An 8,417-nucleotide genomic window follows, 5' to 3' on the forward strand; every position below is an offset into this window, starting at 1 on the left:
CCAAGCTGTGTGACCTGGGAGCACCTCATCCTCGGAGCCTCGGTCTCCTCCATCCATGCAGTGGCATCATCCCCCGCCCCCGCCCCGGATGGGGTCAGTATCCCGGGGAACAAGGCACAGGAACGCTCTGTGGCCTGGAAGGAAGTTCAGTCTCTTCACTTCATAGGTAGAGGAAGAGAGGCCCAGAGAAAGAGACAGAGGCCAGACAGGGGAGCAAACTGGGCCTTTACCGGCATTGCCTAAGCTGTGGCTTCCCCAGACTGCCGGGGAGTCCCCGACACCGATGCAGTGTTGGTGGGCTTGGCCCTTGTCTCTCACCCTGCAAACGTATCCCAAAATGATTCACCAGACACTCTTAGCAAGTTTTAGATATTTCTCAAATGACGCTCCTTAGCCGACTAATGCTAACCTAATATAGTTCAGTCTATTGCAACTTGTTCCAAGTCAGCCACTGCAATTCTATTCAAGCCAGACAATTCAACTTCTCCAAGCTTCAAATAACCAAAGAAATGCATGACAATAAACACAAACACAACTCAATAAATTTGACCCATGCCAACCCAATATTTGCATCTCAACAAATTCCATCATTCCAATGAGTACTTAAGATTTTATTTTTGTTGTATTTATATTTTTAGAGAGAGGGGAAGGGAGGGAAAAAGAAAGGGGAGAGAAACATCAATGTGCAAGAGATGCATCAATCAGTTGCCTCTCAAACACCCCCAACCAGGGACCTGGCTCCCAACCCTGAGCCACCCCAGCCAGGGCTCCAATGAGCACTCACACAGCCCAATCCATCAAAGCCCAACCCATCCAATCCAGCTCGTCTCCATGACAACAAACATCCCAGCCCGTGCTAACCCAAGTCAATCTAATTCGTACTGTAACAATGCCAAATGTTCCCCCGTCCCAAACATCAGAGTCCATCCTATCATAATCCAACCCATCACCAGCACATGTCTCTGTAGACATATCTTGAAAAGAAAAACAATTTTTTTAAAGCAAAGTGAAATATCAGCTCTAAAGAAAACAGCACCTTCTGAGGCTTCTGCACACTCAGTTTCCAATCATTTCTTCACCTGGGAACCTCTCCCTCCTACTCACTCTCTGCTTCTCACCGGCGGCGCTAAGGGCAGCCCTCACCTCCGACAAGGATGACTTCCAGGCGATGTCAGCCCAATGGTTTCTCTCTCTGTCTTTTCCCCTCAGAAGCACTGAAGCACTTCCTAGCCCTAACGCTCTGATGTCCTTTACTGTTGGTGTGAGTGGGGGGCTTCTGCAGTCCCAGTGTGAGCTCCTGGAGGCAAGGAACAACTCAACAGTGAATTCTGCATGATGTATCTGGTGGGAGACGGAATCTCAATAGCCATTTTAACCATGCGCACTTGTTACTCTGCATGTTGTCTTTGTCTTCGGAATCACACTCTTACAACAGAGGCAGTTTTCTGTTGGACTGCGCTTCCCTCACTCCCACTCTCTTCCCATTCATTTCCCACTCCATCGCTAGATGAAGTTTTATAAGCCTGTCATCCACAGCCTTAAAGTCCTGGGATGGTTGCCCATGTTTCTTGAAAGCCCAGCTTCCACGGTCCTTCACAATGTGTTCCCTGCCCCTTCAAGCTCAGCTGCCGTTGTCTTCTTCCCTCTGCTCTCCTCTGAGCCTTTGCCCCTACTCTCTCTGCTGCTGAAAGATCAACGCTGGCCCTCCCTCCAATTAGTTTATTCTCACACTTACGACGTTTATTCTCTTATATTAGCTTTTTTCCCTCATGCTAGTTTATCCTTTTACCTTAATAGCCACTCGCTCGCTGCAGGAGGACTCCCCAGACCTTAGACCCGCTTGGCTTCCCTGTGATCTATCCCCATGGCATCCTACCTCGTCCATTGTATTGCAGCTCCCTGTGGAAGGGCTCTTTCCCCACAGTTGTAAACTCTATAACGTCAAGAACCATGTCCGTCTGACCACTTGTACTTAACATCTTGTGTGCACAGTAAACGTTGAATGAATGAAAGAGATACTTCCATTGCCTCTGACCTAATTATAAACAGTCTCCAGTTCGTTCATTCATGTATTGTTTCATGTATTGTTTCAACAAAAATTCCTCAAATTCATGTCCCACACCAGACTGTGCTATGAGCTTTAAGAGATCGCATAAGAGGACCCTCACTTCTTTACTTAGATTGACATGTTTCTACAAAAGGAGCTTCCAACTGATGCACTTACTCAGCCATGGATAAGTTGAGAAGCTTCCTTGCGCCAGTCCTGCGAGGGGAATAAGGGCTGATGAGCTCAGACTGGGTGTATAGGTGGGTCAGGAAGGTCCCTTGTTCACAGTGACACACTCACAGGCCTCAGAGAATGAGGAAATGTTTGTTAGACTACCAATGGCACAAGAACATTCTAGGTGGGTGGAGAGGTTCCTGCAAAGGTCTGGGCCATGACTCAGGATGGCTCTGAGAGAGGGCAGGCTGTAAGAGACAGCTGGCCTAGCTACGTGGCAACAGCTCGCTCACAGGGGGACACCCGAGCACCCCTGAGGGCAGAGCTCACTCCTGCGCATCAGCTGGTGTGTCCTCACGAAGGGCACAGAGGGGAAATGCCTCAGCGACGATGGAGCTGAGATTCAGCCTAGGCTTTCCTGACCACAAAGAGTAAGCTCTTCCCTACAGCGTGATTTTCAGGGGAGCCCTAGGCCTTGAAGGAAAGATATGGAAACCCTATATCTTGTTTCTGGACAAACCCACTTTACTGAAGCTACTTGTAAATATGCTAAGTGGCTCCCGAAACCCAGCAAGGTAGGCCTCAGCGACATAGGATGACGATTCCCATGGATCAGCTAAGAACCTCGAGGCCAGCCACCACGCCTGTGTGCCAGCGCTCCCCAGATGCACAGCGGCAGTGCAGCAATCTCACCTGAAGGACCTCTGCAAAGCAAAGGAGCAACACGTAAGATGTCAGAAACACTTGGATGTGGACGTTGGACTTAGGGATGTGCAGGAAAAAGGAAGTGCCTACACAGGCCTTCAGGAACAGCAGAACTAAAGAAAGCGCCCAAAGAACACAGGTTATTACGACAAGAAAGCACTGGAGAAACTGATGTAGAAAGAGAGATCAAGATGAAAAAGGTCTGAGCGAGGAGCCAGCACCACTGGCAGAGGCAGGGACAGCTCAGCCCGGCTTCTTCACCAGAGGGCAAAGGAGCATCCACTCCCTCCTCCTCCGAGGGCGCCAACACTGAAGGAAGTGCCTCCAGCTCGCCGTCTTCGCCTCCTTCAAGGGCTAGTCCTCATCCTCGTCCTCGGGGCCCGACGCAGGTTCCAGCTCTTGCGGCGCTGCCACAGTGCCAGCACGGAGAGCAACACCAAGGAGGAACCACCCGAAGGAGGAGGAGGAAGAGGAACACGATCGCTCCACCCACGTTGGACAGATGGACTGAAAACTTCAATCTGATTCTCAAACAGGAATTTAGAATATGTTAAAGCCGAATAGGTTAACTGGCCAACGCTTGGAGAGCTCAAAAGCTCCAAAGTGTTTTACATTGGAAGAACATCAAAAGCATTAATAATGGATTATACATGCATAATTTTTTGTTTTAAGGGTGATACTTGTTTTTCTTCTTTATCTTTAAAATATATCTCTAACACTTAGTCAAAAGCTGAAATCCAGCAAATCTGTTTTTTGCGATAAAGCTTTTTACGCCGTGAAACAAATGCTGCACTTTGTTATATGTTAGTGTTTTGTGTCGGACACATTTTCAGGATAATGCATCGGGATATCTGGCAGTGAACTTCCAGTGCTTTTGGTTGCGTGTGATTACGTCAAGTTTAATACATTGTTATTATAAGCTTAGGAGTTTTCCTACTGCTAATAAACGTGCTTTATTTTTATGTTTCTGTTCAGAAAGTTATTTTGACTTCTTGTCCTAAATGAAAAGTTCAAGGAACCTATTAATATGTGCCTACCTTTTATGATGGTGAAAACAAAACAAAACAAAAAAATAAACATAGATGCTAAGTGAATACCTGAGGCAATTATCCAGGTAATTAATGTCAGCAGTCCTCCCACAGGTTTTTTTCCTTCTCAATTATTAGCATATTTCAGGTGTAAAGTGGTGGGATTTTCACTTAAATTATTGGGTTAATTGTCGTGCAGGTGTAGACGCGTTCTAGGGAGAGGAGGCTGCCAAGTCTGTGTGCCCGGACCCCAGCCCCAGGCTCTTTGGCACAGAGAGACCTTTGTGAGGGAACCGTCTAGAAATAAGAGTTATTATTATTTGAGAACATGAGATGTTGGAAAATTGGCATGTGCACAAGGGTAGAAAACGTGCCGCCCCGACCCCCCGCCCAGACACTGCCGGCAGGGGCAGAGAGCACTAATGAGCTCCCCCATAGTCATTATTTCAGCTGACCTGGTCGGCAGTTCGGCCCCTGGAACTACTGCCTGGAGTTTTGAAATTAATACGTTTAGAGAATGTTTAAACATGAGAGGGGCAAGAGTTCTCCAAACCACCTAAGCAAGCCCCTCTTTTACAGACGGCCGTGCCAGTGCCAGAGCCAGGAAAGGGCAGCCGCTGGCCGGGGGTCACACCACACGCAAGGGGCCGAGGGGGCCATGGCCCTGCTGGCTCGCCCCCAGCCCCTCGCTGGCTTTCGGCCTCCCGTGGAGGGGAGCCAGCCACGTCTCCCTCCCCTGAGACTCCGCCCTGCAAGTCCCCTGGGATAATGGCATGAGCAGGCGACAGGCAGGTTCTGATGCCCTCTGTCTCTGCCACAGCTGGGGCTTTTGTCCTCCCGATGCTCCCAAGGAGCTGGACACTCCACCCTCACAGAAGTTGGCATTACCACCCCCTCTCACAGATGAGAGAAACTGAGGCCCACAAAGCTCGGCAACCTCTGGAAAACCCCCCAGCGAGGGACCGAGCCCAACCCTGACGGATTCGAAAGCCGTGTTTTTCGTTTCCCCAGGGGCTTCCGTTGTGTGTGTGACTGCAGCAAGCTGGAGCGGCACCCGCAAGATTAAGAAGAGGCTGGGCGCCAGGGTGGGACTCTGCCGGCTCCGAACTTGGGGAATCCCCTTTCTTCTCCAGGCCTGTCTTCCTACCTTTCAAATAATGCCGTCGGACGACACACTTAAGGTGTCTCACAAACGGCTCTGTGGTGCCTCTGGTTCCATCCGCTCCACCTTCCTAAAAACACACAGCTTCCAGGGCCCCCGGCCCTGGAGTCCGTCCATTCCTCCACCCACACCTCCCACAGCTGTTCACTAGCAACCTGGCATGTACCACATGCTGTCCAACTCTCATCCACAAGCCCTCCCCACGGTATCGCCCCATCTGAAAGGAAAGGGAAGGGAGGCTCAGCACAGCTAAGCGACTTGCCCGGCTTGCACACTGACGTGGCAGACCTGGGACTGGCGTGGGGGTCCTGTGGCTCCAAACTGCGTGCCCTTCCCCCGGGACCAGGAGGCGTCTCCAGGCTCACAGCCCGAGTTGCTTCAGGAGTTTCTCTATGGCTCAGGCAGGTCAGCAGGCAAGGTAAGCCGTGCCGGGGCCCGCGGAGCCTGCAGCAGCCACTCCGTGCAGGGTGATTTTCCTCCCCAGGCCCCAGCATCCAGGGCTGGGCCTTTTCTGCTGCATTCAGGTGACCTCAGTAAACTGACCACAGGCCAGGCCACCAGGGGCTCCCAGCCTGTGGCCCTGTGCCTGTGCTCTGGGTCAGAGATTCTGTGGTTTGAACCCAAAGTCCGCTGAGGCCCACCATGCCAAAAAGGCCAGCAGCGGTGGCCTCGGAGAAATGTCCTCCGAGGGCCCCAAGGAGCGCAGCCGACGCACAAGGAGCTGTCTGCTGCCCACCCTGCAGAAAGAATGGACATTCTTGAATTCTTCCCCCAGCGCACGCACTCCCACACTCCCCCTCCCGGGAGGGGCCCGGACAAGAGGCAGATTCAGACCAGGGACAAAGACTGCACAGAACACTGGCCCGCCCTGCGTCTCCGATCTGATCTGAGGCTCAGGCCCCACACCCACCTCCCCAGCCCAGGGCACGTGTCAAACAGGGAGAGCGGCCTCCAAGCGAAGCCCTGTTTCCCTCCGTGCCCTGGTCTCCATGCGCTGGAGAGAACTTTGGGTTAGAATCTGATTCCCTGGAACAAGACCAGCTTTCATGCGTGACTTCGTCACCTTCAGCGCATCCCTGCCAAGGGCTGGGCCTCCATGTCGTCATCTGATAAACCCTGTCCTGTCCACCTTGCTGGGGTGCTTGAGGGTCCAGAGAGGGGTGGTTGGGGTTTAGGGCTCAGGCAGTAGCCTCCAAAGGGAGGCCTTTCCACACACGACAGTGCTTTCTCCTTCTTTGGGACCCCCCATGTTCCAGCCTCACAGCCACTGTGTGCCCAGTAATGATGTTGGGCGTACATTTGTCATCCTCTTTGGCCAAACGCTCTGAACCCTCTCTGTCTATGTTAGCCACCCATGGGCCTGGGTGGGAGGCAGAGCCCATGACTCAAGATGCTCATGGCGGGTCCTCACTCTGCAGGCCCTGGAGTCCTGGCCTTCGCCGTCAGCCGGGCTATTGGATCTGACTCAGGGAACAGGGACACCCTCCAGTGGCAACTGGGGTGGGGAGCAGGGAGAAACAGCAGATGGAGCTCCTGGGCAGTAGCGGTCCCTGGGCTGGTGGCTGTGGTCACGTTCAGAGTCTGGTGTCCAAGGCTCATGTCAGTGAGCAAATGACAGCATCTAGTATTCAGCGGCCGACGTGTTTGTGTCCTCACACCCAGTTCTGCCATTTGGCTCTCCCCCGGCCAGAGTCACCAGGCCTCCGGGACTCCCTGAACCACTCTTTCAATAAATACCCTGTCTGTTCATTGTGGCCAGCATGGTTTCCGTTGGTGGCAGTTAAGAAGTCTGACTGCTGAGGATGCCAACTGCTAGACCCTGTCCTAAGTTGTCTAACGACTTGGGTTCTTGTCTTGACCTTGACTTTGACCATCTGTGTGACCTTGGGCTAGTCTTTAGTCTTGGAGCCTTCTTTACCTCCTTGGTAAAAATGCAAATTGTGATTTCCGCACATGCTGTTACTGGGAAGAGTAGAGGAGATCATGGATGTGACAGCCCTGGGCACGAGCACGTCCCATGAAGAATCCCTTCCCCATGATGAGGATTTAAAGGAGGGATCGTGGCCATGAAGGCCAGCACACCCTTCACCCTGTGCCTGGCTCTCACCTCGGCTGCAGCGACTGCCCTCCCTCCACCGCCCCGCCCGGGCCCGTCTCATTTGACACAACCTCGCAACCCTGCCTCCTCTTCCCGCCCAGATCACATGCTTTGTTCCCATCTACCCTCCGGCCACTTCCTGCCCTCTTTATTTCCCCAGGCCCTCCCTAAACTCTCTCAAGCCTTCCTTCTCCGCCTGCAGCGAGCACCCATCCTGAGTCCCTTAGGGAAAGCCAACATCTGAGTCCAGGGGCTGCATCTCATCCACCTCCAAGTCCCCAACCCCCCACCTCCAGGGCCCAGAGTGAGCTCGGGGAATCCTGGAAAGGGGAAGGGACAGGGATCATCTCCCACTGAAGAGATGAAGAAAGCTCGGCATGGGAAATGGCTTGCCCACAGCCAGCATTTGTGCCAGGTCTGATGTCTGCATCAAGGGCTTCCCTGCCAACCTGAATGAACCCTCTCCTGAAAAAGGGACCCCTCTTTCTTCTCCCCCAGGCCAGGGGCTGTCAGCGGCCCTTCAGTTCACTGTCTGTTTTGGGGGCATTACAAACTTGTTTATTTTGTAGTTTCATCACTCCCTGTAAATGCCTGTGAAGGAGGAGGAAGAGGAGGAGCAGAGGAGGAAGAGGTGAGAGGGAGAGAGAAAAAGACTCTAGTGGGGAGGAAATGATTGCTGCCCATTGATAACTAGGGGTCTATTTTGGTGCTAAACCAGGGAACAGACTGAGGAAGTTGACCAAGACATTTTCACAAACAAAGAAGTGAGTGGTCTAACTTTCTCTTGAATGACAAACAATTCACATTTCTTTTCCTTCCTCTTCAGAAAGTGAACTCTGCCAGAGGAGGCTGACATTAGGCCTTGGAAGAGGCCGAGTAAAGGGCAGGAAAGGGTCCTTGGACGCTGTCCAGCCTGAGCCCTTGCTGCACAAGAGAGGAAACCAAGATCCTGCAGGGGAAGGTCCTCCCCTGACACTACCTGACATGGCATGTGTTTAAAGAGGCTTCTTCTCAGATAAAAGGTGCATTTGAGCAGAGGCCAACCTTAGGGAGAAGGCCAGGCTGACATATGGGGCACTAGTGTTTCCGGCAAAAGAACAGCAAGTGCAAAGGCCCTGAGGCTGGAATGCGCCTGGACACCCAGGGCAACCGGAAGGCTGGCCGGCTGGGGTGCAGCGGACGAGGCGGGGTGCGGGGGGAGAA

General features: G+C 52.5%; 1 pseudogene; it reads left to right on the plus strand.

Annotated features, from left to right (window-relative positions):
* Positions 1–2,611: 2,611 nt before the first annotated feature.
* Positions 2,612–3,451, plus strand: LOC129065539 (zinc finger CCHC domain-containing protein 10-like; annotated as a pseudogene).
* Positions 3,452–8,417: the final 4,966 nt, after the last annotated feature.

Source organism: Pteronotus mesoamericanus, unplaced genomic scaffold (genome assembly GCF_021234165.1).
Source record: "Pteronotus mesoamericanus isolate MK-2021 breed Mesoamerican mustached bat unplaced genomic scaffold, CSHL_Meso_final contig_101, whole genome shotgun sequence".
Lineage (NCBI taxonomy): Eukaryota > Metazoa > Chordata > Mammalia > Chiroptera > Mormoopidae > Pteronotus > Pteronotus mesoamericanus.